The sequence below is a fragment of the Alexandromys fortis genome, unplaced genomic scaffold, assembly GCF_014885135.2.
Source record: "Alexandromys fortis isolate MF-2015 unplaced genomic scaffold, M_Fortis_MF-2015_v1.1 scaffold_18, whole genome shotgun sequence".
Classification (NCBI taxonomy): domain Eukaryota; kingdom Metazoa; phylum Chordata; class Mammalia; order Rodentia; family Cricetidae; genus Alexandromys; species Alexandromys fortis.
The window spans coordinates 12,973,973-12,996,116 of NW_026067897.1; the positions used below are offsets into that span (position 1 = coordinate 12,973,973).

Here is a 22,144-nt window from a genome sequence, read left to right on the forward strand (position 1 = left end):
AGAGAGAGAGAGAGAGAGAGAGAGAGAGAGAGAGAGAGAGAGAGAGAGAGAGAAAGCTGGCAAGAATGTAATGAATTCGGAGATTCATTAAAAAGGAAAATTATTAGAAATAAGCAGGGATTTTTCTGAAGGTCAATTATTGAACACCCTTGCTGAACTGACTTTTCGGAGCCCATTCCCTTTGAAGGGATCCCTTGCTCAGCCTAGATATAGGAAAGAGGGCCTTGGTCCTGCCTGAAAACTATGTGCCAGACTTCATTTACTGGCCATGGGAAGCCTTACCTTTGCTGAGGAATGGATAGGGGGTGGTGTGGGGGAGCGTAGGGGGAGTGTGAAGAGAGGAGGCAGTGGGAACTAGGATTGTTATGTAACATGAGAAAAGACTGCTTTTAAATTAATATTAATTAATTTTAAAAATGTAAATACCTAGCATGAAAACTCATGAAGCTTCCTAAAATCCTATTATTAGACAAATGAGCTGTTTTTCACAATTGCACCCTCTTTTCACAACTAAAAATCCACAAGTCTGACACGGGGAGGATGTCATGGGCGTGGATGGTGCTAGCGAAAAATGCAGCCACTCTATTCACGTTCCTGCGGAACACTCAACCAAAGCAGACCATCTCCCGAAACAAAATAGTGACCTATTTTGGAAATATTAAAAGCATGCCTTCAGATCACATGGAATTATCATAATATCTCTGTAACAGAAAGATGGATGCATTTTCCTCAGTGTTTGGCAAAGAATACTCAGACACTATAAAATAATACATGGAGCACAAAAAAAAAAAAAAAACCATGTACACAGCTGATCTAAAGATAGTGAAATATTGTTGTTGGATGGGAAATTACAGCATGAAAATGCATTGGTTACAAAAGCATAGCATAAAATGGTGCCAAGATGTGCACCTGGGAAAATTACAGAAAGACAAGCCACGTGAGTCTAAAGCAACTTAGGAAAAGTGGTTACAAAATTTAGAGCCAAAATCAGTAGAGCAGAAAACAGGTAAATGGTAGGTGGAATAAAATCAACATCAAGTGTTTTGCAAAAGAAATAAATCCATGACAGTCTTAGTAGGGCTTCTAGTGAACCAAAGTACCTGTGAGATAAAACGTTTTTTTGGTTTGGTTTGGTTGTTTGGTTGGTTGGTTGGTTTTTTTGTTTGTTTATTTGTTTTTGATACAAGGTTTCTCTGTGTATCTCTGGCTGTCCTGGAGCCAGCTCTTATAGACCGGGCTGGCCTCGAACTCATGGAGATCTGTCTGCCTCTGCCTCCAGAGGTAAAGCATTTTCATAGTTCCACATCATAGTCTGTCGCTGAGGGAAGTTAAGGCAGGAACTCAAACAGGAGAGGAGCCCAGACAGAGGCAGGAAGTGATGCAGATACAAGGTAGGATTGCTGAGTCTGACTTTCTCCGTTTGTTTTTGTATTATCCATCTGGGCATCACCTGCCTAGGAATAGCACCACCCACCATCAGTTGGGAAATCCCTCATTGCTAAATAAGTAATTGCTCCACAGGCCTGCACAAAGTCAATCTGGTGGGAACATTTTCTCAATTGGAGCTCCCTCTTCCGAATGATTCTAAAACTAACCAGCACAATGATCCTGTGGGCAGGCTACCCAATGATGAAGAGAAGAAATATCTAATGTTAGATATAATGCAGGCTTATTACTCCATTAGATCAAAGGATACCAAGATAGTATGTGTTGAGAATATTCCCATAAGTTTGATGATTCAAATAAAATCATTTTTAAAAATAGTCCATGCAATACAACTAATAGAGAACATATACTTATTTTATGAGAGCTATATTAAGTAGACACAAATAAATAGGAAACTGTAGCAATTCATCGTCTTCAAAAAATGTTTGCCTTTGGGACAGTCTATCAAATGACTAAAGAAATAAAATAAAATCTCTACATCTTCCACAGAAAATGGAAACAAAAGCTTGGTTTCTTAGCTTCTTCACTGAGGTTAGCCCTCCTTTAGAATTAAAATCAGACTGTCGTAGGAAACACAGGGATCCATGTATGTTGTGAATATAGACATGAACCTTTATAGAAAATACCAACAAGAACTCCAATAACAAAAAAAACTGTGTATCACACCTGTGGAATGAAAGGCTTGTTTGATTTTCAAATAACAAAATTAAAATAAAAATTCAATATTCAATTAAATAAAATTTCAAATAATGAAATCCACCACCTCATTAAGTCTTGACACTGAAAAGTCCAATGGCATGGGAGAAGATACATATAATTCAATAAAAACCTAACACTTCTTTGAGATAGTAAGAACTACATGCAAGAAATAGTAGGTCCAGGTAAAAATTAAGGATTTTTCTCCACTAATATTCTTTACTCATTCACCACTGCCATTAGGGAGCCTTACAGGAGTCAGAACAGTAAGACAATAAGTTAATAATAAGATCTGAATAAGTAGAACAGTAAGATTAGAATTAAAAATTGTTTCTGTTTTCCAATGATGTAATTATTAGATAGTTCCAAGAAAATGACCCCTTCTCTCCCATGCAAAATATTCTTGAAATAAAACAATTCTATAGGGCAAACTCACAGAATACAAATTGAGTGCTATAGATTAAATATGAAATATTCTGTATAGTGGAGGAGGTATGGAGTGTGTGATCTCATTTCTTAGGGCTTGATGAAGGCGGTAGGTAGAAATCTAGAAGGCAGTAAGAAAAAGCTGAGGAGCAGAGCCTTGCTGAAGGGAGCTGGTCATATGCGTTGCGCCTTTAAAAGATAAACTTGAGCCCTAAACCTTCTTTCTTTCTCCTAGTCAACCACCCATTCTTCTCTCCATGAAGTTCTGCTTCAGCATGGTAAAGAATCAATGGAGCCAAGAATCTATTGGTAAAATTTCTGACGTTATGAGTCACAATAAAGCTTTCCCTTCTTAAATTGTGTATAAAAGAAGCAACATTTTGAGATAAAGCAGCAGTAAAAAGTGAAATGTTTAGTAGTAATTTTGACAAAACATATGCATATTAGTAGATTGGAAAGTAAAAGACTATGGGGAAGGAATTGAAAAGAACGAAAGAAGTGCGGGGCGTCAGCCCAGCAAGGCCGGGGCTGCCACTGAAATTATGTCTGCTGATAAGCTAGGAAAGGCAGGAGACAGGAAAGTTTGGAGGACTTGGTTTCCCACAGCCAGCATCCAGACTGCTTGGCAGAAAATGGCTAGAGACAGCGTACCCTGATAGTAATTCTTCTAATTTTGTGATTCAAAAAATGAAACATGTCCCGGCAATGCTGAAGCATGCACGGGCAGCCCATTTATATTGGGTTTCGTGGTCTGAGTTGATGAGCGTGACGGACCTGGTCTCTTCCTCAAGAAACAAGCTCCGCCGAGATACAAACTCAGATTGCTGGATTCAGAGACCAGAGCATTAACCATTACAAGGTTTAAAATAAAAAAAAAGTAAGGGTAATAAGAACCGTGCGGCTATACCAGCCTAAGCTTATGCACATGGAGGTCTCATAGCAGCTTCGTTGCCGGGCACCTGGGAACCTGAGTTACACCTAAAAATTTGTCAGCTGCTCCTGGTCTGTGGCGGGACTACTGAGGGTGGCCTGTGCCCTGTACGGGCACAACAGACAATAAGGGACCTTGCTGCCTTTTCCAAGGTTCCTGGCAAACAGCCAAGCTGCAAAATAAACCAGCTAGCTGCCCAAGAGTAGCAGACCAGCTGCAGCAAAGCTCCGCCCTGCCCAGACAGGTGTCTGTGAAGATGTAAATGCGCAATTTAGAGCCTGTCAGCTAGAAAGACTTGCAGCTTGGTTTAGAAAGACAGCTTACAAACTTTAAATAAAACATCCAGCGGCTATGGTTTTATTTATTGTTGCTTACAGGGGATCATGAGCCCCTCAATGAGATTATTAAGGGGTGTAATGGTTCTAACTCCCCTCAGGAAGCTCACAGAAGCTGCTAAGCAAATGTTGGCTCTAAAAAAAAGCATATAATTAATGTGCCCATACAATACAACTTCAGAAGATAAAATTGTGAGTGTTTTACCCTGAGCCACCACATAATTCCTTAAATCATGTCCTTTTAACTCTAAACATCTTAAATGTGGATTTAATGAGCAGTCTGCCATGGACAGATTTTGGCATGATGGCACCAAGGTAGAGACTCCTGCACTGCATCAATATGTGGTCCAGGATATGTCTGTGTTTTTTCACAGGAGGATGGTGAAGTACAATGACTTCTGAAATATCCAGTTCAATGTGCACAGCAGAAGGATTTCAGCCCTGGTAATAGGGCAGTCGCTGATGTGCCCACAGAAGAGTCAAAATGAGGTTCCTAAATCTGTGTTCCTCACATTCTAACTCCATCATGCTGCAGTCTGAGAAGGAAAGAAAGATCATGGTAACGACTGGAGATTCCTAGTTTCTTGGTGGACCTACTGCACAAACTTCTAGACCTTGGTGTGCCTTGTTTGCTTTGGAGCTGACCCAGGAATACTGACTGAAGGTTTGACAGTTTATCCATACTCTATCTTGGGATACAGAATTTATTTTGCCAGTATGGTATTCAATCTGCGGATAAAATAATAGACCTGAAAACTAAGGCCTCAGATTTCCCCTTTGGGGAAAAAAGACTAGTAACAAATAGTGACCAAAGTCCCTCTTCAGAAATGAGAAGAATAGCCTAAAGGTTCTTAAGGCTACTGCTCAGAAACTGGAACAACTCAGAATTATCTTTGAAACCTAAAAGCAGTAAGACAGATGGACTAAAGGAGGGGAAAAAGAAGGCTCATAACTCACCCATCACAGAAACCTCTCCTTGTCTTTTGATTTAAGAAAATTGTGATTTGAAAAATTGAATATTTATTGTTAATTTGTATGCTATAATTATGATATTGACCTGTTGTGATTTGACAAATTGCATGTTTGTTGTTAAATCCTATGCTAAAAGTATGATTTTGACCTGTTAATGTTTGCAACAGTTTTAGTTCATTATGAAGAAGCTATTGATTGGAAAAAGACTAGAGCTTGACTGAGAGAATTTTGACATTGCCAACAAATTCTTAGATTTGATATGTCTAAGAGACAAATTTGGATTTTGATTGTAACTAAAAACTGTTGGGAATATCCTAGACCACAATTTAAAAAGGCAATTCCACCTCTAATCATATTTCACTCCATTATTAAGAGATATTTCAACCACAGGAGCATATATATCGCAAAGCATTATCTGCTTGCATATGCTTATCTAGTTGTGGGTATACTCGCTTGACAAAAAGTTGGCTCAAAGATGGACAGCGCCAAGAGATGCTTTCTCTCTTAACCCTTTATTAACAGAGGCTGGTGGCCAAAAACAGGTAAGATTCCCCTCCCCCTCCCCCAGGCAATCTAAGACAGGACACACATAACAGAATGTAAGTACTGATGACAGGTAAACCTGGAAAATGGGAAAACGACCCTCACAGCAGGCACAGTCATCTGTCCTGAAGCAGAAGCATGGGCTTTATTAAATATAATAAAAAGAGAGGAATTATTGGGGAACACACAGATGTGAGCCTGTTCCACCTTGTCTGAAGGTCAGAGAGTTGGAGCCTATTTTTGCTCTTTCAAAATTGTTGACAACAGGTGTGGCTACAAAACAAAATATACTAACCTAGGGTGCGGGTACCTGGTGTTTTGGACATTAAGATGGCCCATAGAGGTGGTTCTGCTCCACTCTGAACAAAGGTCAGAGAATTCAAGCCTTCTCCTGTGCTCCTTCATTTAAAATAGGAGGTTTGACATAGGGAATGGCTGCCTACAGGATACTTGGCCTAGGGTGTGTTCACTGTGCCAAGTATCAACTGCTTCCCTCAGGAATTAATGACCTGAAGTCTCAAGTATTACAGCAAGAAACTGCTCTGGTTGTTTTTTGTGTCGTGTTCAAGCAACCTTTCGCCTTCTTCCCCCCTTTTGTATTGGGTTATAAAAGTGTATGGAAAATAAACACAGGAGAACTCAGAACTCGGCAATCAGCAGTCACTGAACAGCCCACCTGTTACACTCCCGTGTCTCTGTTTCTTTCTTATATCTGTTCTTCCTACCTAACATTTCTAATCCTCGTGTTTCTATTCTGGAAAGTAGGAGCTAGCCATGGCTAGGATCATGGTAGAAGTCACCCCAAAATGTGGCTTATGACAACCATATATAAAAAGGCATTGTTGGAGGAAATACAGTGGGCTTGGATTTGTTGATGACATTTCAGATATAACTTGAAAACTGAAATGAATAATTATAAAATTAGATTTTTTTAAAATTAAAATAGAAAATTTTGCTCTTTAAAAGATACCGTCAAAAGTTGAAAATTCAAGTATAGCTTAGTAAAAATATGTTGATACTCTTGAGTGGTAAAAGATCGGCTTAAACTCTTAAAATAGCAGAAGAATTAAGCAATCTGCATGAAAATGGGTCTAGGTTCTGAAGGACACTCTACGGTGAATACTATATAGCTATAGCGAGCTAACAAACATTAAAATTCACTCACCGCAACCGTCACTCAGTGAAGAGCATAAAATTCAAATTATGAGATACCATTGCACACCTGTTAGAAACCTTACACTCTAGAGATCTAATAGTGCCAACTGTTGACAGAGTTCCGAGAGAGTGCCATAGTCATATCCAATCTCAAAAACAAACAAGCAAGCAAACAAAAGCAAATCCTGACTCAAAGGATAGAGACTCTTACGTAGAAAGTCGGGCAGACTTTGCAAGCTAGAGAATGGTCTTTCTACGTGTCTGGCCTGCTGTACTCGCACGTACTTAGCAGTTCAATTTGAACACTTATTTCCAAAGAGAGTGGTTTTCCTAGCCATTTATTTCCTGTTGACAAAAGTGTAAGTGATTGAGACAACCTTCAGTAAGTGAGTAGATGGCTTGCTTCATCAGCAGCACTGAAAATGGAATTCAGCAGTAAATGAATGCACTACCAAGTTGGGAAGCTACTGAGTAAAGAGCATGTTGATTAGTGAGCAGAAACTAGCCTGAGAAAAACCACAAAGTGCTCATGTCTCATTACACCACATTCTGGAAAAACAAAGCTGAAGTAATTTTTTAAAAGGCTCAGTAATTTCATGAGAAGGGAGAAAGGCACTGGGATGTGGCAGGAGGAGGAGGAAGGATGTATAGAATGTTCTTTACCTCGTTAATCATTCTGTGTTCTGGTGCAATTGTGAATACATGATGCCATCTATGTGCCAACGAACACAGTGAAGGAACCCACAGCCAGGAATGCAGGCAAAGCCTGGAGCCCCAGAACCTGGGAGCTAGGAATGAGTACAGTAAGTAATACCCACAAATTAAAAAGGAATATCAGGAACAGGGGAGCCTCATGGAGGAGCCACTCAGAGTGACTGCAGTCCATTACATGTGAATGATTCCTGTGGAGCGCAACAATTTTGCCACTATTATGAATCATAAGGTAAATGTCTATGTTTTCTGATGGTCTTAGGCATCTCCTGCAAACGTGTTGTTTGACATCCAAAGGGGTTGTGACCCACAGAATGGGAACCTCCCCTCTATGCAAACATGATATGTTGCCTTCCACGGGGGTCAACTTGCTAGAGGCAACTTTATTAAGCAAACTAACTCTCCTCCCAGTAATAATAAGTTGTCAATATCTCTTTGAGTAAAGATTGGCCACTGTGGCTACTTCCATTCTCCACGCTGGGATTTGGCCTTCCTTGAGTATGCACAGGTTTATATGCCATTATAACTACTGTGAGCTTGTATGTTTAGATGCCTTGCTGTGTCCCAAAGACTGGTGTTTTATATTTTTCTGCCAGCTCTGCTCTAAAGCTCTTACTGTTCCCTTTTCCAACGATTCCTGAACTTTAGGAGGAAGGGGTATGACACTTATATCCTATTTAGATCTGAGAATTCTATAATCTCTTATTCTATGTACTTTGGCCAGTTGGTGTATTAATTATTACCTAATATAAATGAAAGCTTCTCTGATGAGACTGAGAGGTTCATTAATCCATGGATTCCAGAGTTCAGTATTAAGAAGATTTTGTGAAGAAATTTTGGGTGCTGACAGATTTGAATGTGAGTCACAAAACTCATGTGCTGGACGTTCTTCCCCTGCCCCCAGATAAATTGAGGATGGAATATGGACTTGAAGCCCTCTCTCTGTCTCTCTCTCATTTTCTCTTCCCTTCCTTTTAATAAAACTCCACACTCAGCTCTCTGTGCATGGTGTATTCTGTCATTCACCTCCCCCGTGGTCATCATTCACAGTGGGACATGCCAAGTTCCAAACTCACGCCGTATCATAGCAACCCTGATAGCCCAAGGACTCCCCTCTGGTTTCCACAGCTAAGGCCCTGGAAGGCTGGCTCAACCTCACTTAGCTTCTCTAAAGTCCTCTGATTCTGTAGCCCTCTCCTTGTAAAGCTTAAAGGATGAAAACCACATGAGGAATGATTGACAATCTACCTTCTAGCATAATATTCTAATGCAGTGCAGGAGACTAGACAATGGACAATAAGTGGTCTCTGGAGCCACATACGTGAAGGCTGTCCTTCGCAAACGTGTCTTGTGCTCTTCCAGCTCAAGACAACAAGGTTTCTGCAGCTACCCTGATTTATCTCATCATCAAAATGGAACGACACAGATGACACAGATCCATTTCGTGGGCTTGGGTCAAGCTGTGCCAAGTACTTAATTCTTCAGAATTAATATCATTTACCAAACACCATTCTATTTTTACTCATAATGTTGCTTCTAGAGGTCCAGAATGAGAATAAAAACTCTTTAGAATAAAATATCTGTTGCCCAACCATGATCCAAACAGAACACACTACACATACAGGTTAAAGGCAGAGGGTTTGCTTTCGCCCTTGAAAAAAAAATTATATTCTCATACAACAAACACAATTATGAACAAACCCTTAGCAATCTGTCTCACCAAAAGAAAAAGCTAACCTCTTAGCTTCATTTTTAATGACAAGCTATCTGACCAAAAGAAAAGGCTAACCTTTCAGCTTCGTTTTTAGTGACTGTTTTGAAGCTAAGCAAGAAAGATGGAGACGGGAAATACTGAAAAAGTTACGTGCAAAGGGAAGAAAATCACAGTGAAAGGAAACAATAATGAAGTATTTATCCAGCAAATATTGCCAGTCGCATGCTTCCCTGCAATAACAAACAGGCCGTGAGTAGTTGCACTCCTTGCTCTCAGCCCAATTTACCCTCATTATTTTTCCAGACCACCACTTCCTTTCATGTTCTCAAGCTGCTTTTCTCCCGCTGTGGAAAGGAGAGTCAGGTGGATTCCTTATTGCTGAAATCAATTGGGCTGCAAGCCTCCAATGACCAAGCAGGCCACCCCTGTGCTGGGCAGAGCACCTTGTTATTTGTCCGTGGGATTTGGTAAAGGGTTAGCAAGGTGCAAGAGTGTGAGAGAAGCTTTGTGGAAACAATTTATCTCTGAAAACCACTAGCAATGTTTTGTTTTATTTTTGAGGGATTGTGCTGTTTTATTTTTGTTCGTTGTTGATATTTCTTGATTTGCTTATTTATTTATTTTTGGTTTTTTGAGACAAGTTTTTTCTGTACAGTCTTGGCTGTCCTGAAACTCACTCTGTAGACCAGGCTGACCTCAAACTCATGGAGATCTTCCTGCCTGTGTCTCACAAGTGCTTGAATTAAAGGTGTATTCTACCAAGACCTGGACAAACAGCATTGTTTTCTAAAGACAACATTCTGTCACTTCTTGATTTCCAGTGGAGAGGGCTATTGTGGGAAACCACACTCTAATACTCCCAAGACTATCAGTAAAGTTAAACTTTGAATCATGGGCCAAAGTCAACATTTAGCTGGCCAGAATTAACCGTGGGTTTTTGGAAGACCCAGACTAGGATAGAGAGATATAGGAGGGAATAGGGAAGGACTTAGAAAGTTTTGCAGGCCATTTTGATCTGAGACTGTGAAGAGGCAGAGTCACCTGATCGGTTCTCTGTCGTTCTGTTGATCTGCCAGGTTTATACACCAATATCTCATTCCTGAGTGTTATTCAACAATAGACCAATAAAAGTAATTGCTTCAGAGGAGCATTAATAACATAAGAGCCCAATTACTGATGATTAATTAACTCTTTTTTTTTTTTTTTTTTGGTTTTTCGAGACAGGGTTTCTCTGTGGTTTTGGTTCCTGTCCTGGAACTAGCTCTTGTAGACCAGGCTGGTCTCGAACTCACAGAGATCCGCCTGCCTCTGCCTCCCGAGTGCTGGGATTAAAGGCATGTGCCACCACCGCCCGGCTTGATTAATTAATTCTTATGTTTTTCACAAAATAAACAATTTAAATCAACTGTTGCTTTGCATTAGAAACTAATTTCCAGGAGTCACATTATTACTAATGTCACCACTATCCAACTGCTTAATAACAGCAGCTCTGAGTTGTAATCCTGAGAGCAGACACTATGCTTACTCTTCGTACTGTGACTGAAGTCCTTCATCACAAAGATAATCATAAAATATGATGGACTTTCATTTTTCACTAGTATGAGAGTTTGCCTAATGAAATTTAAAATTGTTCCAAAAGGAATTAGAAGAAAAAGACTGGTCTTCCTCTACAGAAGCTCAGTGGTAGCCCAGTTGGACTGTGTACTTTCGAATACAGTGAACGATACAGCATTTGTCTCTGAATCATGGCTATTGGAATAGAATGGATTATCTGTAATAGTCATTGAATAGATTAAAAATGAATGGGAACAACTATAAACCTGTTAAGGATAATTCAGATTTCCAATATAAAATAAGAAAAACCTATAATGCAAGAAAACCTTTTTCTTACTGTTTACAAAACAGCCTTTCTTCGATCATTCCCTGGAGAATTAACCCTACAGAGTTTAGCTTAGATTTACATCAAAAATTAAAAGAACTTTAATCCTGAAAACTATTATGGAAATCAAATTTAAGTCTAATCTCTATTTCATAAGTTTATATGTTAGTGTTAAAATATTCAGTTTTCACACTCCTGACCTCTTTTCTCTTTGAAATATGACAAAGTATCTGCTCTGAGGTATTGATGCACAAGCAGAATTCTCACAACAATACCCAGCCTCACTGTGTTCATTGAAACTGCTAACTTCTGCTCCATAATGGCTAGCAATTCCTTATGGCATAATATGCTACAATAAGACCAGGTGCATACACTTACATCAAGGCTGGGTGAGGCAACCCAGCAAGAAGAAAAGGGTTCCGTAAGCAGGTAAAAGAGTCAGCGAACTCTGCTGCTCCCACTATTAGAAATCCCACAAAAACATGAAGTTAACTCACCCAAAGCATGTATGCAGAGGACTTAGGTAAGACCCTTAGAGGGTTCCTGATCTCTGCAAGCCCCATCAGTCCCTGTCAATTGATTCTGCAGGCCATGTTCTCTGGGCGTCCCTGACCCCTCTTATTCCTCCAATCCGTCTGTCTTCCTTCTCCTACACAGGACTCCCCGAGTTCTGCCTGATGTTTGGTTGCAGGACTCTACGTCTATCACCCATCAGAAATTGGATAAAAGTCTCTCTGGTCTCTTTGCTGAGGATTCTACAGGGCTCTAGTGCCAGAACGTTCTGCAGGCGGGACAGACTGTAGGTCGAAGGATTTGTGACTGGGTTGGGGTCACAATCCCTCCATTTAAGGCCATGAATGGTTAAAGAAAATAGACAGTTCAGGCTCCATATCATCCATTACTGGGAGTTTTTGCTAGGATTACTCTAGTAGATTTATGCAGTTTCCATTGCACTAGGTTTCCACCTCATCACAGAACAGCCTCCCAATTCCAGTCCTTCTTTTCCCATATTTTTCCCTCCCTTTGCTTCTTGATCCCTCACGTTCTCAACCACACCTGCCCCAGTCTACTTGCAAACTCTGTTATACTTTCCCTTCCCTGTGGGATCCTTGCATACCCCCCTTAAGCTCTGCTTGTTATTTAGCGTCTCAGGATTTGTGGGCCTTAGCATGACCATCTATTTTATAAATAATATTCACTTATAATTGAGTCCAAAGCATACTTGTCTTTCTGAGACTGGATAACCTCATTCAGGATAATTTTTTTTATAGTTCTATCCATTTTCCCTCAAATTTCATCACGTCATTGTTTTAACAGCTGAGTGATAACTCCAATGTGTAAATGAACCACAATTTCTTTATCTATTCTTCAGTTGAGGGGTTTCCTGAGTTCTTTATATATTTTAGATATTAGCTCTCTGTCAGATATGGAGTTGGTAAAAATCTTTTCTCATTTTGTAAGCTGTGCTTTTGTTCTTTTGATAATTTCCTTTGCCTTACAGAAGCTTTTCGGTCTCATAAGGTCCCATTTGTTAATTGTTGATCTTAATGCCTGCATTAATGTGTTCAAGGTCGTTCCTACTTTCTCTTCTATCCATTTCAGTGGATCTGAATTCAGATTAATGTCTTGATCATTTGGACTTGAAATTTTGCGCAGGGTGATAGATGTGGATCAATTTGCACTGCATCATAACACCCAGTTAGTCCACCATTATTTGTTGAAGTTTTTTTTCCATTGGGTATTTCCGGATTCTTTATGAAAAAGCAAGTGTCCATAGATGTATGGATTATGTCTGGTTTTCAGTTCAATTCCATTGACAGACCTGTCTGTTTTCATGCCAATGACATGCAATTTTTCTTACTGAAGCTCTGTAGAACAGCTTGAAATCAGGGATTGTGATGCCCTGAGAAGCACTTTTATTGTAGAAGATTGTCTTCGCTGTCTTAAGTCTTTTGTCTTTCAGCATGAAGCTAAGTATTGTTCTTTTAAGGTCTGTAGGTAACTGCATTTCTCCTAGCACTCCAACTTCGGTTTCTCATCGGTTTTCAGCCACCGCCTCCACTCATCATGACCCCCAGTGCTCCTGAGGGATCCTGCTCATGAGCCGGGTTTTGCAAATGCACCGCATGCAAGAAAAGCTGCTTTTCCTGCTGCCCCATGGGGTGTGTGAAGTGCTATCAGGGCTGCATTTGGAAAGAGGCTTCAGAGAAGTGTAGCTGCTGAGCCTGACATGGGTTTCCCCTTCAGTTGCGTGTGAATAGAGCAATGGGTAGAACGTGCCTTTTTTTTTTTACAGCCCTGGCCTTTTCCACACCCCTTTCTATAAAGCATGAAACTGATAATAAAGCGTTGACTTGATTAAAACAAGTGGGGGACTTGCGAGACTTTGATAGGAGCCACCTGGGGAATCCCGAGCTCTCCTTTTACCAGTTCATTGCTCCTCCCAAAATGGTCCTGGATGACCACACGCTGACTCTCTTTCAGGTAAACCTCTTCCTTGCTGCTCTTGTGCACTTTGGAGCTGAAGAACCAACAGGTCTGTACCTAGACTCTGGAATGTTAGAACACACTGTCTCCCCATCTGCAGCTAAAGTGTTGGGGGCCGGGTATAAGTGCCGGGCCACCGGTTTCTACCTCTGCTGCCAGCTCCTGACCCTGTATCCCTGGAGTCTGAGCCAATTGCTGAGGACAGGGCATTGGGACCCCCAGAGCCCATTCAGGGGACAGCCAACCTGTGAGGAGAAGCCTGGGAAAAGTGCCCAAGTGGCCGAAGCTGACAGCCGGCAAGAGGTGAGAGCTACCAACTTTGAGATGTCCATCTACAGTCACAGGATCCTTCCCCTCCCACCCACCCCTGCCCACCCCAAGCAGAAATAAAGACCTGCACTTGCTTCTCTCAAAAAAAAAAAAAAAACTAACAACAACAATAACAAAAAAAACCTCTCCATTTAATTTCATGTTGGCTTCATTATATTGCTTTCATTATATTTAGGTATGTTCCTTGTATCATGATCTCTCCAAGACTTTCATCATGAATGGATGCTGAATTTTGTTTATATGGTGTATTACATTGATAGATTTTTATATGGTAGGTTGAACAGCCCTACATTTCTGTGATGGAGCCTACTTGATCATGGTGGAAATCTTTTTGATGTGCTCTTGGATTCGGTTTTTGAGTACAATACTGGGTACTTTTACATCCATGTTCATAAGGGAAATTGGTCTGTAATTCTCTTTTTATCTGGTAAGTCTGGCTGTGGATTGAGTTACTGTGGCCTCATAAAATGAATTTGGCAATGTTCCTTCTGGTTATATTTCATGGAATAATTTAAGGGGTGTTGGGATTATCTCTTTTTGGAAAGTCTTCTAAAATTCTGTGCATAAAGCATCTGGCCCTCTGCTTTTTTTCTTCTTTTTTTTTTCTTTTTGGATTGGGAATCTTTAAATGACTGTTGCTATTTCCTTAGTCATTATATGTCTGTTAACATTGTTTGTATGATCTTGACTTATGTTTGGCAAGTGGTATCTGTTGAGCAATTTGTCCTTTTCTTTTAGCTATTCCAGTTTTGTAAAGTACAGGTTTTTGAAGTATGATCGAGTTACTCTTTGGATTTTCTCATTGTCTATTTTATAGCCCCTTTTTATTTCTGATTTTATTAATCAGAATATTCTCTCTTTGTCATTTAGTAAACTTGGGTAAGTGTTTGTTTATGATGTTGATTTTTCTCAAACAACCAACTCTTTGCTTCATTGATTCTTCATATTGTTCTTTGTGTTTCCATTTTATTGATTTCAGCCCTCTATTTTCTGTCTTGTAATCCTCTTGGATGTGTTTACTTCTTTTTGTTCTAGAGATTTCAAGTGTGCTGTTAAGTTGCTAGTATGGGATCTCTGTAATTTCTTTATAAAAGCACTTAGTGTTAATGACTTTCCTCTCAGTGCTGCTTTTATTGTGTCCCATAAGTTTGGGAATGTTGTTCATTTATTTTCATTGAATACTAGGAAGTCTTTAATGTCTTTTTTTATTTCTGTCTTGACCCAGTGATCATTCATTAAGGAGTTATTCAGTTTCATGTGGCAGAAGGTTTTCTATTGCTTCTTTTGTGTTGCAATCCATCTTTAGTCCTCGGTGGTTTAATAGGACAGAGTGTTATTTCCATTTTATTTTATCTATTGAGACTTGCTTTGTGACTAAGTATGTGGGCAATTTTGGAGAATGTTCAGTGTGGTGCTGAGAAGTATGTCTATTCTTTTATGTTTGGGTGAGATGTTCTGCAGATATTGATTAGATACATTTGATTCGTGACATCGGTTAGCTTCATTATTTTTCTGTTTAGTTTCTGTCTGAATGACTTGTCCATTGGTGAATGGTATGTAGACAGACGTTTCTGTCCCACTCTGTCTCTCAGTCATTCAGTTCCAAATAAACACACAGAGGCTTATATTAATTATAAACTGTTTGGCCTGTTGTTCAGTCTTATTATTAACTAGTCCTTACAACTTAAATTCACCCATAATTCTTATCTATTTTTCAGCATGCAGCTGGCACCTTTTCTCATTGAGGCATTTTCATCTTGCTTCCTCTGCTTGTGGATGACAACTGTGTCTCTAACTTTCCTCTTCCCAGAATTCTCCTAGTCTGGTTGCCCCACCTATACTTCCTGTCTGGCCACTGGCCAAGCAGCATTTTACTAAACGAATATGAATGACCAATCTTTACAGTGTACAAAAGCATTATCCCTCAGCAGTGGTGTATTGGAGTTTCCCGCTATTGATATGTGAAGTTCAGTGTGTGAAGTATGCTATAGTAAAGTTTCCTTTACAAATATGGATTCCTTGCATTTGTAACGTGGATGTTAAGAACTGCAATGTCTTCTTGAAATTTTACTTTGAGGATTATGTAATGTCCTTCTCCAGCTTTTTAAATTAATTTTGGTTTGACCTCTCTTTTGTTAGATATGAGAATGACTACACCAGCTTGCTTCTTTCTTAGTTTCATTTGCTCGGACCTCTTTTTCTAGCCCTTTTCTCTGAAGTAATGTTGGTGTTGAGGTATGTCTCTTGCATGCAGTAGAAGGACGGATACTATTTTTGTTTCCATCCAGTTAGTCTGAGTCTTTTAAATGAGGGATTAAATTCATTGACAATGAAAGCTATTAGTCACCAATGATTATTATTTCATTGCTGTTGATGGTGGTGGTGGTAGAATATGTGTGTGAGCGCGCCTGTGTGAGTGTGTTTCTCTTCTTTGGGCTTTGCTGGTGTGAGATTATTACCTATGTTTTCATGGGTCTTTGGGTTGGAGTTGTAATTCTAGTACCTTCTATAGGACTGAATTTGTGGGTAGATATTATTTAAATTTAACTTTCTCATGAAATATCTTGCTTTCTCCATGTATGACGAATGAAAATTTTTCTGGGCTAGTAGTCTGGGCTGGAATCTGTGGTCTCCTAGATTCTGCAAGACATCTATCTGTCCAGGCCCTTTTGGTTTTTAGAGTGTCTATAGGAGAAGTCAGGTGTAGGTATGCCTTGATGTTGTTTGTCCTTTTTCTCTTGGATCCTTTAATGTTCTGTCTTTGTATTATGTGTTTAGTGTTTTGATTACTATGTGGCATAGGAATTTTCTTCGCTGATCCAATCTATTTGGTGTTCTGTAAACTTCTTTCACTTTTTACAGGCATGTCCTTCTTTGGTTAGGAAAATTTTTTATGATTTTGTTAAATATATTTTCTTCCAGATGTTGTGATAAATGTCATGACCCAAAGTATCTTAGAAGAGGAAATGGTTAATTTCAGCATATACTCCTAAATGACAATTCATAACTGAGGAAAATCAAAGTCAGGAAATCAAGTAGAAACTGAAGCAGAAACCATAAAATATATTTATTCTCCTATGTTTTGGAAGTTCTCTATAAACTCCAAAGCCAAATGCTTAAGTATGGTACTACCCATAGTATGCTGAAGTTTCCAACACCAATCTTCAACCATGACAATCTCTCAAATACATGGCCCCAAGATAATTTGATTGACTCAATTCTTCAAAGGAAGTTCTCAAATGATACTAATTTGTGTTAAATTGACAATAAAAAGTAACAAGGACAACTCTCCTGTCATTTTGCTTTTTTTATTTGTGGTTTGTTCTGTGTCTTATGGAATTTTACCAGTGCTGTGTATATAAGTCATGAGTGTTGAGGTTTTCTCCAGAGCATTGGTAACTGATTACTTTCCTCCAGAATCTATCAGTTTCCAATATTTCTCAAGAGAGAAGCCAGTCCAAAGAACACCTCTGTTAATGGGTCTAGTATTATGTAGACTCATTTTAAAGAATCATGGTCTCTCTGATTTAGGGGTACATCAGTAAAGTCACAGGGAGAATATAAGATTTCAAAGCCATATTTACCACCATCTGGATCTTACACTCTTTAAGAATGTAATCTAATTTTCCAAGTTGTTTTCTGAGCCTTGAAGGGATCTTATGGATTTTCAGTTGAAGATTTAGAACACATCAGTTCTTATTCTCACTTATTCTCGGCAACCTGACTAGGCATGACTTTCTTCATTAACCTCCATTTACTATAATAAGAAACTTTTTTGAATAATTCCTTAGACAGAATTATTTTGAGGATATAAGCCTACATGTTTATCAGTTGTTTTGACAAAATTTTCATTAAACATAACAGAAGTAGTAAGTTCAACCCTGAAACCCCAGGTAGCCATCCCAGTTTAATGTTTCCATTTCCACTTTCATACAACTCATGTTCCATTCTCATTCCTCAAAATTCCTTGGGTGGATTTACACTAATTTCCTGACTTCTACAGGTACACCAATTTAAGCATACTTACCCAAAAATTCAAATTGACAATCAACATAGAATCTCTTTTTTGATCTGGTTGACCTCACTCAAAATTATTTCCAGATCTGTTCATTCATCTGAACATTTGTGTGAAGCTGAAAAGTATTCCATTTTTAACATGTAGTGCATTTTGATGATTGATTCATCTAGAATGTTACCTGAGTATTGTCAATAGAGCAGCAATGAATATGGATGGAAATAACTCTGCAGAAAGATATCAAACCCTTCAGGAATGTGCCAAATAACAGTATAGTTGGTAATATGATGCACCTGTCTCCTCTTATTTTGAGAAGTTTCCTCATTGATTTATATAGTAGTTGTACCAGTTTGTACTCCCATCAAGAATGAATAAATGTTCTTTTTCTTGCACATCCATGCCAGCATTCACTGACATTTTAATTTTTAATCTCGGTTATTCTGATTGGAATGAGATCCGAAAATAGCTAGTAAAGCATCTTATACAACTGCTGCCATTCAGTTACTTATAAAAGAATAAAATTAGATCTTTATCTCTGACCTTTTGTGAAACTCAAATGCAAATGACTCCAATATAAGACCTTAAACATAGAATCAGCTGAAGGAAAAAACCATCAATTACATTTGAACTCATAGGTAAATTAAAGGCTTAATGAATAAGGTCCTCAGTATTACAGGTATTAAGAAAAATAATTGATAAACGGGACCTCATGAAACTACATAATTTCTGTTCAAGAAATTACATCTCATCAGAGTAAAGAAAATGCCTAAAGAATAGGGAAAATAATCTTACTAGTTATATCTCTGACTGGGGGTTAACATACAGAATATATTATACAAATATACAGAAAATTGAAAAGAAACATAACACCAACAAATAGAACCCAATCAAAAAAGTTTAGGAAAGAAGACAGACTTCTGAGTTTGAGGCCAGTCTAGTCTACAGAGTGACACCCAGGGCTACACAGAGAAACCCTGCCTCAAATAAATGAAAGAAAGAAAGAAAGAAGAAAAAGAGAATGGGAGTCGCATAGGTCAATCAGTCACTAAAGTAAGCTAAACTGTCTTGAATTACATTTATGCCACTTTATCCAACATGAACAGTTAGCCAGAAAAACTAAAAATAGGTACTCTTTTTTTTTTTTAAGGAAAAGCAGTGACTTCCAGAATCATTAACATGTCCAAAAGGACCAGAAACTTGAACAATTCCAGTAGAGAATTCAAGGGAAGATAGATTCTCTGGGAAGCTGACTCATGCACAGAGAAAACTGTGATATGACAAAGTAAAGAAACTGTTTATGCCCCAAACATCCCAGTAGCACAGACAAAAAGAACAGCAACATCAAATTTCATAATTAGAATACTTAACACATAGCATAATCTTGTTCTGACAGAATTATCAGTGAACACAAGAAGATCAGGCAGCTTGGACAGCCCCATTGGCACCTTGGTCAAACAGCCACTACTTACTGTTCAGGGGCCCTGCCCCATCCAAGAATGCTTATTTTGCATATGAGTATATGTGAGCAGGACCTAAGCATGTGCATTCTGTATACAGAAGAAGCAGGAAGAATATTTGAGATCCATTACATGAGAGTACAAACAGTGAAATGTTAACTGCTCTTGTGTACCTGTCAGAACATACTTTGAGGATGTGACTAGCCACCAAGTGAACCTCCCCAACACTCCAACTATTTCTTTCCTCTCTCTGTCCATCACACTTATATCTCTAACATCTCATCAATTTTAGTATGGGCCTGGAAACAAGTAAATGTGTGAAACTGTAGGCATACCAATTTTTCATATGCATAGTAAGTATAAAATTGAATTTATAAATAAGATACAGAAGAGGTTAAAAATAACTAATGACATAAAAGAAATACTATGAGAGTACACTCTAATTAAATCATCAGCATCAGTGTTCTTCTAATGTGGAGCCATTAATTACAAAATGAAAAAGGAATGCTTCTTTAGCATACAATCTCGTATCTCAAGTGTCATCCTGTTCACAGAGATGGCTGTGGAATGAATAATTTGCTGATGACTTTTGCTCAGATGGGACAAGTGTTAAGATGCAAGATATCAACACTACACTCAAACGGCCATGGCTCTTAAATTCTCCAATTTTTTATTTCTGAAAAATATCATGCATTATCTTGAAATGCAATGGATTTTAGGCAACTGGTATTATAACAAATGAAAACATAGATTTTGATAGATGAGAGATACTTTTTGAGAGTAGTCTTCATAAACCTAGTATATTTCATGGCCCAGTACATTTTTCCACAAGCAACAGATTCTTGGTATCTTTCAAGTTCCTTGGTATCACAGGATGATAAGCAGAGTAGACTGAGGCCTGGTAGCTTTTAATCTCATGTGTTTCTGAATTGGACTCTAGCTTTATAGAGCTCAGGCAGGGTGCTGGACTCGTAAAAACCTGAAGCATGAATTTCCAAACTTCTGTGTTTTCCATAACAGGAATACATGCACTCAGGATTCTTCCAATTGTATATCTAAAGAAGTATCATGATGTGGGAGTGTCATATATCAATCTGTTGATTTCATTGGTTAAGTTATAATAAACCAGCTGCTTGGCCTCATGGCTTGGAACATAGATGGGAGGAGTAAACAGAATAGAATTCTGGGCGGAAGAGGAAGTGAGGTCAGACTCTGCGCTGCTTCCAGAGGGACCGGACAGACCCGACAGCTCTGCTGGAGCAGAGACGCCATGCTCAGCTCTCCCAGGCAACTCCAACCCACGATGGACTTAGGCTAGAATCTTCCCGGTAAGCGCACCTTGGGGTGCTTACACACATTATTAGAAATGGGCTAGTCCAGGTGCGAGAATTAGCCTGTAAGGGTTAGAGTTCATGGGCCCAGCAGTTCTTAAATGAATATAGTTTGTGTGTTGTTATTTCGGGCATGAGCTAGCCAAGCGGCCGGGGTGTTGGGGACGCAGCCCCGCCGCTCTTATTTCAACAGTATCATGAACCTCAGCACACACAATACACTCATAAGAACTGGTACATCGTGAAATACAACAGGAGCAATGAGTTCACTGATTGTCACTAATACCACACAGCAGTTCTGTATAGTCCACAAGGTAAGAATTCAAATATGATATGATGATTATTAAGAAAATAAACAGAATTAGCAGTTCAACTTTAAAACAAGGGTTCTACCTTTTCTAATAAGTAGCATGTGGTCCTTTCAAAATCTGACATGTGTCCTGGCATAAGGTTATGGACCACACTGATCTTTCAGCAGCTCCTGGAAGAAGCTTTATTCTAAATCATCACTAGACCAATGACTGCCCCCAGTTTCCCTGATATGGAGCATGTTGGGAATGTTTTTTCTACATCCTTCCAGAAGACATTACTTATGTTCTCTTATTCAAGACAGTTCAACTCTCTGCCAAATGAGACTCCAATATATGTCATGATGAGGCATCTAATCATATACCAAATATACTTGTATTTTAAATGAATTACCTCAAACAGGAAAAGCTTGTTGTTTAAGGACCTGAGTTGACCCCTGTCAGCGCATGTTTAAAAAAAAATTCTGGGTATGGTAGGATGTGTCTGTCATGTTAGCACTAGAGAGGCAGAGACAGGGTATTTCCCTAGGCTGACTGGCAAGTATGTTTAGCCCAATCTGTGAGCTTCAGATTCAGAAAGAAACACTATCTGAAAAATCTTAGTGGAGATAAACTGAGGAAGACACCCAGCATTGAATTCTGCCTTCTACAAAACAACTACACACACACACACACACACACACACACACACACACACACGGGTTATGCACTGTGCATACAAACTCGATACAAATATAAAGGTACATACACACGCTACTACATACCAGTATTTCTCAACTTCCTGTTGCAGTGACCCTTGAATAGAGTTGCTCTTGTTGAGGTGATCTCTATCCATAAAATTATTTTCATTGATAGTCATAACTGTAATTTTGCTACTAAACAAACTAACAGTTCCTAACACTATTGAATAGGTGTTTTACAAAGGTCACAACTCACAGGTTGAGAACTGCTCCTGCATACATACATACAAACATATAGAACTAGCAGATATTTCTCTTCTCATGAATGACGTGTAAGAAGAATGAAATAAATACAAACAATACCGTTCTCACAAAAGAATCATCCAATACTACATTATGACTAAAATCTGGACATGTTCAGAATACTGCTGTTTTTCCCACACCAGAAAAAGGGTAAGAGCCACCAGATTTTTCAAAACAGCAAATGATGTTTCAAAAAAGCATAACATTCAGGATAATAACTGTCTTACAGTCATAAAGAAAATAGTAATTTTTTTCATTAATTAAAATCCACAAATGCTATTTTATTGCCAAGTGATGTCTTACTTGAATTTAGGTAGAGTGGTAAGTCTTCTTTGCAGCGTTATTTCTTGGGAAATCTCAACATCCTGGAGAGCAGACTAGAGGTGGAAATAGAAAAATAAAAAACATATATAAGTCTTCAAAGC

General features: G+C 38.9%; 1 protein-coding gene across 2 annotated transcripts in view; it reads right to left on the minus strand.

Moving 5' to 3' along the window:
• Sntg1 (syntrophin gamma 1) overlaps positions 1-22,144 on the minus strand; it is a 348,433-nt gene that overhangs the window by 199,226 nt on the left and 127,063 nt on the right. For both annotated transcript variants that reach the window (XM_050163780.1, XM_050163772.1), the window contains exon 3: positions 22,023-22,096. The gene's annotated coding sequence lies outside the window, so the exon portion shown is untranslated. The remainder of the gene's footprint in view (positions 1-22,022; positions 22,097-22,144) is intronic.